Raw genomic sequence first — 15,539 nt, forward strand, 5'->3', positions numbered from 1 at the left:
TGTCACATTGCGAGCCGGGGCGGCCGTGCCGGCGTCTCCACTTACGGCACTTGACGTTTAGGGCGTTTACGTTAGAAATAACGGGAGAAATCAGCAGAAAGGGGTTAATGCCGGCGCCGGTCTCTTGTGCCGTAACCAGCGTGTCCTCGGTGAGGAGATATGGGGCTTCATTACCCGTAGGGACACGGCTGCTGTCCAGTATTGGGGCTCAGTTAGGTTTTATCACATTGGGACTAAATATTCGGAATCGTCCCCAGCGGAGCCCTATAGGGAAGCCAGGCGGCTTGTAGGGTCTGCCGAAAACCCATCCGTCCTACAATGGCAATTATGGGGGATTCACACTGCGTTCTTGCCCACAGTCTGTGGTCCTGTAGGGGCTTGTGTCCGGACCCTCACAAACAAGATCTGGGGGTATGCGCTGACGGGGCCATAAACTATAATGGTGCCGGCAGTCATCTGCGGCTGAGTGTCCTCCAGTAGACGCCCGCCCAAAACTGATGCGCAACAGACACTTGACGCCATCGGCGCATACGCCTGAATCCCATTTTGGGGGGGTTGGGACACAAGCCGTGGGCAAGAGCGCAATGTGAATGGGGCCTAAAGTAACTTCCCATTTATATCTATTATTTTAATTCTGTGTTGCATCTGCGGAGATCATGACTTATTTTCTAGGAACAAATGGATGTAAACGTATCACAGTACGTTCTTCCATAAACTGCGATGTTATAATAGCTATTTATTTATTTTTTTGATGAAAAGAGCAGTAGACTGTTTCTTTTTCATCCTGATTGTCAAACTGATACAAAATAAAATATATATCAAATGGGTCTTCCATGTAGATACAAACATCCATTTAAATGTTTTTTTTTTTCTTTTCTATAGTATAGATATATTAGGTTCATTCCTAAAATGTGGTGTGAAATAGGCCTAAGGTCCTGTTCATAAGGATTCTGCAGCATTTTGGCCTGAATAACCCTAAAAACAGGAATCAGACAAATCTCCGAAGAGACCGTAGAATGTAATGACGCAAACTGTTCATATCATCTCTGTTTTGTTTTTATCTGAAAGTGTCCCATCTGTACAGCCGGGCACAGAAATGTAGTCTGAACAGACCCTTTCAGCGTGATAAAGTACAAAGTGACCCTGCCTCGTTGGGCGCTGTTCAGATGTCCTTTTGGACAAGACCAGCTAGAAAAAAAAAGTGACACGTACAGAAACGGATACCAAAGTAAAACCAAAGGTTCAGGCTTTTAAACAGATCCGTTTAAAAACAATAACTTTGCTTCCCTTTTTCTATCAGTTTGCATCCGTTTTTGTTTCATTTTGACTAGAAGTGTCACTGAATACCTCTAGGCTTCATTGAGACGTCATTTTTTTAGGTATAAGTTCTAGCTGTGTTTCTCATGGATTGTAGCGGGACTGTTCACATATCCATGTATCTTTGCAGACTAAGTGGTTCACATAAAATCCCTGACTGATTTTGATCCGAGTGTCGGATTAAATTCACCAATGCAAGTCTATAGGTCTGTGAAAAAAAATCAGATGCCATCCATGTGCGGTCTTGTTTTTTATGAACTCTTTGATATAAGACAATTGTGAGACCTTCATTTTTTTTTCATCTGAGAAAAACTGATGATATTCTGACCAAACTCTGATGGTAAAAACGAACACGCAGACCAAACACTAATAAGACAATGAGGAAACTGGGACTGCTCTTGTATACAAGAAATATCACTGACGTCCGAATGAGTCCTAATTGTTTTGGGATTGCTAGTGCTAAAAAAGTCCCTTATGTTGATGTGGCAAAAAGACTTGTATTTTTGGATGCACAAAAAAACTGCAAACTTCGGAACGGAAGCCTTTTTAGGAAACCTAAAAACCCATTCAAATGAACAGATTTTAATGGTTTAATTCTGTTTTTAAGCTCCCCAAACAAACCTGTGAACAGTCTTCTAGTGAATGACTCCGAATGGGTTTGCTTTGTTTGTCTTTGCTAGATTTCTGAAAGAAAACAAAGCTTTGAAAGCTGCAATATTTTGTGCAACACGTCCCCTCATCAAGACCAGCAAGAAAATTGGCGGTTTTGATGAATCAGGTCCCGAATGTTTCATTTGTCACAAAGTGGCGTAAAGTTCTACATGGAGAGCAAGAAGATCGGACACTGCCTCAGCTGGAGCTCCCTCAAATGTTCGCCTACATTTTTCTCATACCCCCAGACCTGAGAACAGACAAGGTGAAGGCGTTGGTCTGCTTCTTTCGAAAAAATGTGCTTATCCAGTCATCCCCCCGCCCCCCCAGTAACCTCACTTTTGTTCCCCTCCTTTGAGGTCCACATGTCAGACTTTTATATCTCTTCTCTCTGTGAGTGACGGTTGTGTTCTGATCCACAATTTCCTGGATCGCTTTGCAACCTGGCTTCTGCACTTTCTATTCTGTGACATTCCCATTGATAATCCACTCTCACCATCTGCCGCTCTCCTTCTATCTCTAACTTCCTCTCTTGGCCAGGAATACCCTGGACCTGATATACTTCCGATTTTGCTCAGTGTATAATTTTACTAACTGCCCTCTCCCGCTCGCTGACCACAACCTTCTTTCCTTCTCTGATTTGTCATGCCGTTCAGGAAACCCATACATACCACACATAGAGAAATCTAAATGCCATCAATATCCAGCAATTTATGAAAAATTTGCAGTTCAAATCCTACTAAGGACAACATCTGCAAGGAGTTTATATGTTCTTCTTGTATATGTGTGGGTTTCCTACGGGTACTCTGGTCTCCTCCCACACTGATAGGGAATTTACACAGTGAATCCCAATGGGGTCAGTGATAACAATGTCTGTAAAGTGCTGTGGAACTTGGCGCTATGTAAGCAAGTAAAATAAGTGATGCTAACATTAAGTTTTATGTCCTTTGTGTTATATTTACTCAAAGAAGTTTGCACGTCCTTGGAGCTGGATGTACCTCTTTGACTCAAAATAAGTTTATGCTCAAAACATAACTGTCTTTCATCTTGCTAAACAAGCCTACATCACCACCCTCATCACCGCACTAGCCAACAATCCAAAACACTTTTTCACTCCTTCCTAAGTCCTAAAGTGCAGGCTTTTATCAACTTTAGCGTCCATGAGCTGGCCAATTGTTTCAAAGAAAAAAGTGCCCATTTCTGACAGGAAATTCTCTCCCAATCCCCTAATATCATGGATCTGCTTTCCCACCATTCCTCAAGTTCACTCTCCGTATTTAAAGCAGTCACAGAAGATGTTACCAAACTTCTCGCCCTTCTACATGCAACTGTAACCCTGTTCCTTCACACCTCTTCCAATCCCTCTGCCTGTTTGTCAAAACCCACCTAACTAAAATATTTAACCTTTTTCTTTCCCCTCTTACTTCAGACACACTATCATACCCCTTTACTTAAAAAAACATCCCTCACCAGAACTGCTTTGGTAACTACAGACCTGTCTCAAATATCCCCTTCATCTTAAAACTTTTGGAACTCTTGTTATACTATAATCCGCTATTTCTCAGATCACTCTCTTCTTGACCCTTTACAATCCAGTGTCCACTCTTTACATTCTACAGAGACGGCCCTTACTAGAGTCTCTTAACGATCTACTACTAGCTAAATTTAATGGCCACCACTTCCTGTTGATTCTTCTGGATCTCTCCTCGGCATTTGACACTGGATCACCAGCTCCTCCTCACTATGCTCCACTCTACTGGCCTCCATTCTCTCTAATTGCTCTTAAGTTTTATATTTTACTTTCTCTTCCTCTTTCCCTTATTGTTGGGGTTCCTCAGGGTTCAGTCCTAGGTCGACTCCTCTTTTCTCTATAAACTGCCCCTATTGGACAAACATCAGATTTGCATTTTAGTACCATCTCCATGCTGATGACACCCAATTATACACTTCTCTGTGACATCACCCGTCTCTAACATTATGTCCTCCCTGTACCTAAAACAGGATCTTTGTGTTTCCTTCTTCTACTAACCTACCTAAAACCGATATTGCCGTTTCTGTGGGTATCTGACCATAACTTTCAAGCATTAAAGTTCGCTGTCTAGGGGATATATTTGACTCAGATCTTTACTGCCTATATCTGTTCGCTCACTCATGTCACCTGCACCACATAAATATCACAGGATTTCAACCTTCTAAATTGTGAGCCCTTGCGGGCAGGGTCCTCTCTCCTCCTATACCAGTCGGTGACTTGTTTTTGTTCAAATTATTGTACTTGTTTGCTACGTGTAACCCTTTTTCACATGTAAAGCGCCATGGAATTAATGGCGCTATAATAAATAATAACCCTTTTTATCTTTGACTCTGCAAAGATTTACTATCGCTCTTATTCATTGTAGCCTGGATTGCTGGAACTCTCTACTAATCGGTCTTCCTCTTAACAAACACTCCCTTTTCCAATCTATCCTGAATGCAGCAGCCAGGGTCCTATTTATATTCTATCTTGAAGCTCATCAAGAGAATGCCAAGAGTGTGCAAAGCAGTCATCAAAGCAAAAGGTGGCTACTTTGAAGAACCTAGAATATAAGACATATTGTCAGTTGCTTCACACTTTTTTGTTAAGTATATAATTCCGCATGTGTTAATTCATAGTTTTGATGCCTTCAGTGTGAATGTACAATTTTCATAGTCATGAAAATACTGAAAAATCTTTAAATGGGAAGGTGTGTCCAAACTTTTGGTTTGTACTGTAGGTATAACAGATGAGGATAGGGCACTAGGAGTGGCTTTGGTAGTAGCGAGGGGTGGGCCTCCTGGACAGGGCGCGTGACATGCAACACAATAATCAGCTGACAATGGATTCTGCTGGCCACAATTATAACACACCCAAAAATTCATTGCGCCGCCATTATAGGAAGGTGGCAGAGGCATCTCTCTAACATAGAAATAACCAATTATGTTCCCTTTGTTATCCCTATCCTCAATTTCCACAAACCATTCTTTCGATAAACTCAGCGCAACCTTTTTCCACATGTATGCACTTTGCAACAACCCATTATCTTCCAGTTTTCCCCTGTTTTCACAAATTGCTGCATTCAACATCTCGTACTGTAATCTACCCCCCGGGTACAACCCACAGAATGACATTACTTTTTTGGTTTTCTCTACATATTTCCTTCCTTCTCTTCTAGCAACTATATCTTTGGGGTCCTGTCGTTCCTGATCGAGCGAACCCTGTGACACAAACAATGTCTTTAGTTTTTCCATGATTTTGGCTCCAGGTGTTCCGTCCCCTTAGACTTATGATCAGACCAAGCAGCTGATACACAAGTAGAATTGTAACAGGTCCCTACACTCCCTACCAAGCACTGAATTGATTCTTTTACGCCTTCATGAAGCACTGAACACCCCGCGCACCCGCATAATAGTGACGTCTTAATATACGGCTTAACGATGCAGTTGGCTCCCCGCGTATTCCACGTCTTAATAGAGGATTGGTTGACCCCGCATGCCCGCGCCCTAATGGTGTCTTAATACACGACTGATCAGCAACTTCACTCCCCGCGTGTCCCACGACTTAATACACGACTTAATAGAGGATTGGTTGGCCCCGCGTGCCAGCGCCCTAATGGCGTCTTAATACATGACTTATCAGCAGCGTCACTCCCCGCGTGCCCGCGTTATAAACAAAGAAATTTTCCTAAATTCTCAAGTGTATACTTGTGCGCCCCTGCGTACAAAGATCGTTCTAATGGGACGGAACACCTGAGAAACCACAGAGCAGTTAGCCAGGAGCGACTACACACCAGAGATCTTGGAATCACATAGCGGGGACCTGCCCAGTCACATGGGGCTGTCCCTAAGGGCCAATCTAGACACCACAAACTCACCAGAGACCGCTCAAAATACGAATAACCAGTATGGATTCATTAAATCTGCAGACTTACCATATTCAGTGATGAGAGTTGATCAGGCTCTCGCTTTGAGCAGTCCCGGCTCCTCCGTAGGTGGTCCGGTGATGGGCATCCCAATACCTAAAGTCCCCACGAGTGTGATCCGAGTCACGGCACCATTTGTGTAGGTTTCACCAATTTAAGGTACACTAGGTAACTGCTCTCCTTCAAATTAATGATGTCCGAGCGCATGCAAAGAAGCTAATTAACCAGATTTGCTAATCTGGTTGAAAAACTTCACTCAGAGACTGAACCACGCAAAATGGAATATTTTATTACGTAGACATGGGGTTATATAGTATTCTACTCCTAGGTGGGATTAGTAAAATTCATTGCTCTTTCTGATAACTTTGCACACTGCAATTTGCTCATCCACGTATCTCTTGGCCTTAGTAATGCCTTAGGAATTCTGATGGGATGGGTGAAGTCGTCTCTCAGCGCCATCTTTGCCAACTCGACATGAATCTCTCTGTTATCAGCCATGCACATGCACACCTCATTCCTAGGAAATCATTTAGTTGTTCATGTCTACAATAAGAACAGAAACCATTAGTTATATATTCATTAACTATTAACATAATCCATGTGCATATACATTTGCATACATACAGTGCTGGCCAAAAGTGTTGGCACCCCTGCAATTCTGTCAGATAATACTCAGTTTCTTCCTGAAAATGATTGCAATCACTAATTCTTTGGTATTATTCTCTTCATTTAATTTGCTTGCAAGGAAAAAACACAAAAGAGGATGAAGCAAAAATCAAATCATTGATCATTTCACACAAAACTCCAAAAAAGGGCCAGACAAAAGTATTGGCACCCTCAGCCTAATACTTGGTTGCACAACCTTTAGCCAAAATAACTGCGAACAAACGCTTCCGGTAACCATCAATGAGTTTCTTACAATGCTTTGCTGGAATTGTAGACCATTCTTCTTTGGCAAACTGCTCCAGGTCACTGATGTTTGAAGGGTGCCTTCTCCAAACTGCCATTTTGAGATCTCTCCACAGGTGTTCTATGGGATTTAGGTCTGGACTCATTGCTGGCCACCTTAGAAGTCTCCAGTGCTTTCTCTAAAACCATTTTATAGTGCTTTTGGAAGTGTGTTTTGGGTCATTGTCCTGCTGGAAGACCCATGATCTCTGAGGGAGACCCAGCTTTCTCACACTGGGCCCTACATTATGCTGCAAAATTTGTTGGTAGTCTTCAGACTTCATAATGCCATGCACACGGTCAAGCAGTCCAGTACCAGAGGCAGCGAAGCAACCCCAAAACATCAGGGAACCTCCGCCATGTTTGACTGTAGGGACCGTGTTCTTTTCTTTGAATGCCTCTTTTTTTTCCTGTACACTCTATGTTGATGCTTCCAAAACGTTTTAGGCTTTCTCAGGTAAGTTTTGGCAAACTCCAGCCTGGCTTTTTTATGTCTCGGGGTAAGAAGTGGGGTCTTCCTGGGTATTCTACCATACAGTCCCTTTTCATTCAGACGTCGACGGATAGTACGGGTTGACACTGTTGTACCCTCGGACTGCAGGGCAGCTTGAACTTGTTTGGATGTTAGTCGAGGTTCTTTATCCACCATCCGCACAATCTTGCGTTGAAATCTCTCGTCAATTTTTCTTTTCCATCCACATCTAAGGAGGTTAGCCACAGTGCCATGGGCTTTAAACTTCTTGATGACACTGCGCACGGAAGACACAGGAACATTCAGGTCTTTGGAGATGGACTTGTAGCCTTGAGGTTGCTCATGCTTCCTCACAATTTGGTTTCTCAAGTCCTCAAACAGTTCTTTGGTCTTCTTTCTTTTCTCCATGCTCAATGTGGTACACACAAGGACACAGGACAGAAGTTGAGTCAACTTTAATCCATGTTAACTGGCTGCAAGTGTGATTTAGTTATTGCCAACACCTGTTAGGTGCCACAGGTAAGTTACAGGTGCTGTTAATTACACGAATTAGAAAAGCATCACATGATTTTTCAAAGGGTGCCAATACTTTTGTTCACCCCCTTTTTTAGGTTTGGTGTGGAATTATATCCAATTTGGCTTTAGGACAATTCTTTTTGTGTTTTTTTTCATTGAAGACAAATTAAATGACGAGAATAATACCAAAGAATTTGTGATTGCAATCATTTTCAGGAAGAAGCTGAGTATTATCTGACAGAATTGCAGGGGTGCCAATACTTTTGGCCAGCACTGTACATACACATAGATTATTCCATCATCTCTATATTAATCCACACTGATTAGGTAATCTATTAAAAGAAACTAATTGATTTTCTATTAAATATATATTTTACCTTGACACTTATATCGGGGTTTTCATCTAAATCTCCGAGTGACGTGATTCAGATGAACCCCCGAAGAATCCATTCACTATAATGAGGCAGCAGAGTTACTCTGCACTCCATCTGGTCTTTGTTCATCGTTGTCCTTTTCAGACGTGCACAAAACTGTGGCGACGGCAGTTTTATGCGGACACCGACAGATCATAGGCTAGATGGTGTACACAGTACCTCCATCTGCCTCATTATAGAGAATCTTCCGCCGGGGTTCTGTCTGAATCACGTATTTCGGAGATTTACACAGAAACCCCGGTGTAAGCGCAGAGCGCAGAATAAATTTGAGCAGAGCCTTACTGCGATCTTTGAGAGGCAGAATGAACAAATCAGCAGCAGGTGAAGAATTGGTTTTATTTATTTTTTACACCGTTCCACGTGCGGTATAAGTGATTAGATGACTTTATTCTTTGGGTCAGTGCAATTACAGCGATACCCGATTTATAGCGGGTTTTTATGTGTGGCTGCTGTCACACACTAAAAGACGCTTTTTATTGCAAAAACTAATTACTCTGTCGCCTCATTGGGGAACACAGGACCTTGGGTGTTATGCTGCTGTCCACTAGGAGGCGACACTATGCTTATCTGAAAAAGATTAAGCGTGGCTCCTCCTCTGCAGTATACACCCCCGGACGGCATCAGCCTACTCCAGTTTTTGCTTAGTGTCGCAAGGAGGCACACCTCAGACCTTCACTCGTCCCTCGCTTCAGCACGGGATTACAGATGAAGAAAAGAGGGAAGAGACCCCCGGCATGGCTCCTTCCTCTGCCCCCTACTACGGGGTGCACAGTTGAAGTTGAGATGGCGTAGCCACCATGCTGCTCCTTCTCCGGCCCTTCGGGTCAGGCTCGAAGTTGAGAACCCCCCTCCTTCCCCAATTCCCTCGGTCTTGGTCCAAAGTTGAGGCGAGGAGAAAGCCCCCTGACAGGTGACAGCGGCACCCTCCCTAATCCCCCTGGGGGTATTAGGCTGAGACACCATCAGGTAGGGCCTGGACGGCAGCATCTGCAGCTCTCACCAGCCAGCACACTGCAGCCGAGGACCAGCAGCAATACAGGAGCCCCAGTCTGTCTGTGGGACCCTGTAGGGGCCGGGGGGAGTGCAGGCAGCCATGGCACACACAGGCACAGGCCCTGCACCTGCGGCAGCTTTTCATCTTAAGCGCCTAAGGGGGACTCTTTTCAGAGACCCCCTTCCACTTATGTCCCCACCGCCATTCTGCCTTTCAATCCGGGGGGGTCCGGTTTTAATCCGACCCCCCCCCCCCTGACTACCGCGCTGGCCTGGAGCCCTTTTGGGCATAGAAAATAAATTTACACCGCGGCTTCGGCCTAGCCAAAGCCGTTGCCCATTTTCCGCCCCCCGATGACTATTTTTACTCACTGCGGTGTCACACAGGGGGCGGATCTAGGCTGCACGGCGCGCATCTCCATAGCAACTGCTGCCCTTACAGCCTTCCGCCCCCCTTCTCCTTCATCTTTGCAAGCAGGAGAAGAGCCACGGCGGCCATCATAAGCTGCAGGACGCATACTGGCCAGCCAAGTCTCCGGGGAGGCACAGGACCAGGCTCTTTCAGCGCTGTTCACAGTGGCACATTGGTGGGGTAAGTTCACAGTCTGAGTTACCTCAGCTGTGAATTTTATTACTCAGTATCCTCCTCTGCACAGTTAGCCCTTTTGCATAGCCACTCCAGGTGCACTATGCCGGGCTCAAAGTCTAAGAAAACCAGGCAGGACTGCTTTTACGCTTTCTGTACAGCCTGCAGTAATGCTCTTCCCAGCGGCAGCACATATCCGCATTGCAAGGATTGTACTCAGACTACTGTGCCAGAGTCCCAAGTAGCCCCTACCAACCCTTCAGTGTCTAATCCTACGCCGGAATGGGTCACTCAAATGTCACAATCTATGACACAGTCCATAGATAACATGACCTCCAAATTGCTTCAGGCTCTGCAAAGCCATACCTCGATTATGAATGCTACCCAACAAAGGGAAAGCCGGACTCAGTCACATACTGGCCCAGGCACATCCATGTCAAGGTCAGGACGCAAGCGCACCCATAGGTCACGCTCATCTGCGTCATCCCATAGCACACGGTCATTCCTGTCTAGGGAGAGATACCATAGTCAGGTCATACCTACCAGTGACAGACATGATATTTCTCCGCACCAATCTCCATCCAGAGAAATCCCTCATTCTGGGTCACCTAGGACACACCTTAGTGATACACAGGAGTCAGAAGGCGTCTGCGATTCTGACTCAGACAAGGAAACTGATGGATCCCTAACTCCAATCCCACCTAGCAATGCAGCGCTAGTTGAGGACATAATCTCGTCCATACATCGGGTGCTGGATATCTCTGATCCGATGCCGGACGCACCACAAAATAAGATTTCATTTGAAGGAGCTCTGAAACCACCTAAGGTTTTCTTGGATCATCCAGAATTTAAATCTATCCTCACAAAACAATTCTCACAGCCTCACAAGAATCTTAACAATCGCAAGTTTCTGGAGGCCCGTTACCCCTTTCCAAAGGAAACCACCAAAGAATGGGCAGACCCACCGGCAGTGGACCCCCCAGTCTCCAGACTGGCAGCACAGACACTTCTTTCACTGCCTGATAGCTCAACCCTTAGGGATGCAGCAGACAGGCAGGTAGAAAGTATGGCTCGCTCAATTTGCGAAACCACAGGGGCCTCCCTAGCCCCCGCGTTCGCTTCAGTCTGGGCAGCCAAGGCCATACTGGCTTGGGCAAAAAATCTACAAACTGGCCTCCAAGCTTCTGCCCCTGAACTGTCGGACCAAGCAGTTCAGATAGCAGTTGTGGCAGATTACATGCTTCATGCAGCTCTGGATTCTGCAAGAGGTGCAGCAGGCGCAATATCACACGCCATCACAATTCGGCGTATCCTTTGGCTGCGTAAATGGAAAGCGGACGCAGCCTCAAAGAAGTCCCTCACGCACCTTCCATACCTCAGCGGTCGACTTTTCGGTGAAAGCTTGGACACGATGATATCCAACGCCACAGGGGGTAAGAGTACCTCTCTTCCCCAACTGAAACCCAAGCGCAATTATAACAAGCGTAACCAAGCTCGATTCCGATCCTTTCGGAACTCTTCCGGCTGGTCCGTTTCACGGCCACCACAAAATAACAGCCGCTTTACACGCAGGGAAGACTCGAGGCCGACACAAAAGTCGGACAAATCCTGGCAGTCAGAAGCAGGCCACTCAAAATCAAAAGGAGGAAAATATAAGAATTTCTCCTCATCATGACTCACGGACTCAGGAAGACACTCCACCTGTAGGAGGCCGACTTTTACTCTTTCATCAAGTCTGGCTACCTATTACAGAAGACAAGTGGGTCAGGGAACTAGTATCTTCAGGATACAAAATAGAGTTCACCTCCAACCCACCAAACAGACTCCTTATATCTGTTCCCCCAAAATCGCCAGTAAAAGCTCGCGCCTTCCACAAAGCGGTCTCATCGCTTCTTCAAGCACGAGTCATAATACCTGTTCCCGCAGCCGAGCGCTTCCAGGGGTTTTACTCCAATCTTTTCGTAGTCCCCAATAAAGGAGGAGGGGTACGCCCCATACTAGACCTAAAACAACTCAACAAATATGTACGAGTACGTCACTTCCGTATGGAGTCCCTCCGGTCAATCATTGCATCCATGGAAAAAGGAGAATATCTCGCCTCCATAGACATACAAGATGCATACCTGCATATACCGATTGCACCTGCCCATCAGAGATTTCTCAGGTTCGCAATCGACCAGGACCACTACCAGTTCGTGGCTCTCCCGTTCGGACTCGCCACGGCTCCCAGAGTGTTTACCAAAGTCATGGCAGCCACCATGCACGTTCTACACTCCAGAGGCATAGTAGTCTTTCCATACCTGGACGATCTTCTCATCAAGGCTTCTACCTTCAAGGACTGCAAGCTCAGTGTCTCAATCACAATCGACACCCTGAGTCGCCTGGGTTGGTTAGTCAACCTACAAAAGTCATCACCAACCCCAAACCAGTCTCTGACATTCCTGGGAATGCTATTCAATACCTCCAAGGGCCTAGTGCTTCTCCCCAAAGACAAGGCACTGCCTCTCCGTCTAGGAGTTCGCACCCTTCTCAGCAAACCCCCTCGATCTCTCCGATTTGCAATGAGAGTCCTTGGCAGGATGGTGGCGGCAATAGAAGCGGTTCCATTTGCCCAGCTTCACCTCAGACCTCTCCAACTAGACATTCTCAAGTCATGGGACAGAAACCCTTCTCTCGACAGGAAGTTCCAGCTGACGTCGTCAACCAGGAAGTCCCTTCACTGGTGGCTCAACCGGACCTCTCTAACAAAAGGGAAATCTTTTCTCCCAGGTCAATGGAAGGTCCTGACCACCGACGCAACCCTGACAGGTTGGGGTGCAGTACACCTACACCACAGAGCACAGGGCAAGTGGCCCCAGCGGAAGCAACCTTGCCCATCAACATCCTGGAGATTCGTGCCATCCTCCTGGCGTTGAGAGCCTTCCATCACTTACTGGCAGCCTCTCACATCAGAGTACAATCGGACAATGCCACAGCCGTGGCATATGTCAATCACCAAGGGGGAACCCGCAGTGCCAGAGCGATGCGAGAGGTGACACGCATCCTTCACTGGGCGGAGAAAACGAGCTCCATTATCTCTGCGGTCCACATTCCGGGTGTAGACAACTGGGAAGCAGACTTTCTCAGCCGACAAGGAATAGACTCGGGAGAGTGGGCTCTCTATCCCGAAATCTTCCAACAGATCTGCCATCGTTGGGGCACTCCGGATGTGGACCTAATGGCGTCTCACCTCAATGCCAAAGTCTCCAACTTCATGGCCAGAACACGCGACCCGAGAGCTCTAGCGGCGGACGCCCTGGTTCAGGACTGGACCAAGTTCCAGCTCCTGTACATTTTTCCACCTCTCCCCCTGATTTCCAGAGTGGTGAGAAAGATCAAACAGGAAGGAGTTCCAACCATCTTAATCGCACCGGACTGGCCCAGGCGTGCATGGTACGCCGACATCGTACGACTCATAGCAGACTTTCCCTGGCGTCTTCCTGACTGCCCGGATCTTCTGTCACAAGGCCCGTTCTACCACCAGAACTTAGAGGCCCTCAATTTGACGGCGTGGCCATTGAGACCTGGGTTCTAACCCAGGCAGGTTTTTCGCCAGACGTCATTAAAACCATGATCAGAGCACGAAAACCAACCTCTGCCAAGATTTACTACCGTACCTGGAAAACTTTCTTTACCTGGTGCGAATCTCGTAACCAGACCCCACTCCCTTATTTTCTACCCAGGGTACTCGGTTTTCTCCAATCGGGTCTGGAAGCCAGACTATCCCCCACCTTAAGAGCCAGGTGTCAGCTCTTTCAGTGCTTTTTCAAAAACGCATTGCTCATAAACCGCAAGTAAGAACATTTCTCCAGGGGGTTTCCCGATTGGTTCCCCCCTACAGACGACCTCTAGAAGCGTGGGACCTCAACCTGGTGCTGACAGCATTACAGGAAACACCCTTTGAACCCCTTAGGGAAGTCCCACTCCGTCTTCTATCCCAGAAAGTGGTTTTCCTCGTGGCAATCACTTCGCTACACAGGGTGTCTGAACTCACGGCACTCTCCTGCAGACAGCCTTTCCTGATTTTTTTCCAGGACAAGGTAGTCCTTCGTACGGTTCCATCCTTCCTTCCGAAGGTTGTATCCAGCTTTCATCTCAATGAAGAAATTTCACTACCATCCCTCTGTCCGTTTCCGGTTCATAGAGTGGAAAAGGCTTTGCATACGCTTGACCTTGTCAGGGCACTGCGTATCTATGTGTCTAGGACTACGCCCTTCCGGAAGTCTGATTCTCTTTTCCTTCTTCTGGAAGGCGGCCGCAAGGGTCTACCAGCTTCCAAAGCTACCCTTGCCAGGTGGATCAAATCCACCATACAAGAGGCCTACCGCCTCAAAAATTCGCCTATTCCAGCAGGTATTAAGGCACATTCTACACGTGCGGTAGGGGCCTCCTGGGCCCTTCGGCACCAGGCTTCGGCACAACAAGTGTGTAAGGCAGCCACCTGGACTAGCCTACACACGTTTACAAAACACTACAACGTTCGTACCCAGTCCTCAGCAGATGCGAGCCTGGGCAGACGTGTTCTGCAGGCGGCGGTGCCCCAATTGTAGGGACCCGTCTACACAATATTCGTCCATTGCTTCCCACCCAGGGACTGCTTTGGGACGTCCCAAGGTCCTGTGTCCCCCAATGAGGCGACAGAGTAAAGGAGATTTTTGTGTACTCACCGTAAAATCTCTTTCTCTTAGCCTCTAATTGGGGGACACAGCACCCACCCTTTGCCCGTTCCGGACTGTTAAATTGAGTTCTCATATTGGTTTTCCTTTGAGTTCTTACATAGTTGCCTTCTTATAGGCATGGTTATGTTATCTATGTTAGTTCCTCCTACTGCTTTTGCACAAAACTGGAGTAGGCTGATGCCGTCCGGGGGTGTATACTGCAGAGGAGGAGCCACGCTTAATCTTTTTCAGATAAGCATAGTGTCGCCTCCTAGTGGACAGCAGCATAACACCCAAGGTCCTGTGTCCCCCAATTAGAGGCTAAGAGAAAGAGATTTTACGGTGAGTACACAAAAATCTCCTTTTTTGCATCGTCATATTTTGAGAGCTATCATTTTTTGATATTTTGGCCGACAGAGTTATGTGAGGGCTTGTTTTTTGCAGGACGACTTGAAGTTTTTATTGGTTTTATTTTCAGGCACATGACATTTTTTGATCACTTTCTTTTCTGATTTTGGGAGGCAGAATGAACAAAAACCATAAGTTCAGGAATTTTTTTTTTTTATGCCGTTCCGCGTGTGGTAAAATTGATAAGGCAGCTTTATTATTTGGGTCAGTACGATTACAGCGATACCACATTTTTAGCGTTTTTTCATGTTTTGGCTTTTACACAATAAAAACTATTTTATAGAAAAAAATATTTTTGCATCTCTTTATTCTGAGAGCTATAACTTTTTTATTTTTCTGTTGATGGAGCTGTATGGTGGCTTATTTTTTGCAGGACAAGATGACAATTTCAGTGGTACCATTTTTATTTACGTTTGTCTTTTTGATTGCGTTTTATTCCACTTTTTGTTCTGTGGTATCATGATAAAGCATTGTTTTTTGCTTGTTTTTTTTTTCTGGTGTTCACTGAAGGGGTTAACTAGTGGGACAGTTTTATAGGTCAGGTCGTTCCCGGCATGGCGATACCAAATATGCATACTTTTG

At 46.0% G+C, this 15,539-nt stretch overlaps 1 long non-coding RNA gene across 1 annotated transcript in view; it reads right to left on the bottom strand.

Annotated features, from left to right (window-relative positions):
• Positions 1 to 6,172: 6,172 nt before the first annotated feature.
• LOC141252965 (uncharacterized) overlaps positions 6,173 to 15,539 on the bottom strand; it is a 53,954-nt gene continuing 44,587 nt past the window's right edge. The window contains exon 2 of the long non-coding RNA XR_012314172.1: positions 6,173 to 6,446. This is a non-coding gene — a long non-coding RNA (uncharacterized lncRNA). The remainder of the gene's footprint in view (positions 6,447 to 15,539) is intronic.

The sequence above is a fragment of the Phyllobates terribilis genome, unplaced genomic scaffold, assembly GCF_046119375.1.
Source record: "Phyllobates terribilis strain yellow unplaced genomic scaffold, ASM4611937v1 Scaffold_2__4_contigs__length_985480577, whole genome shotgun sequence".
NCBI lineage: Eukaryota > Metazoa > Chordata > Amphibia > Anura > Dendrobatidae > Phyllobates > Phyllobates terribilis.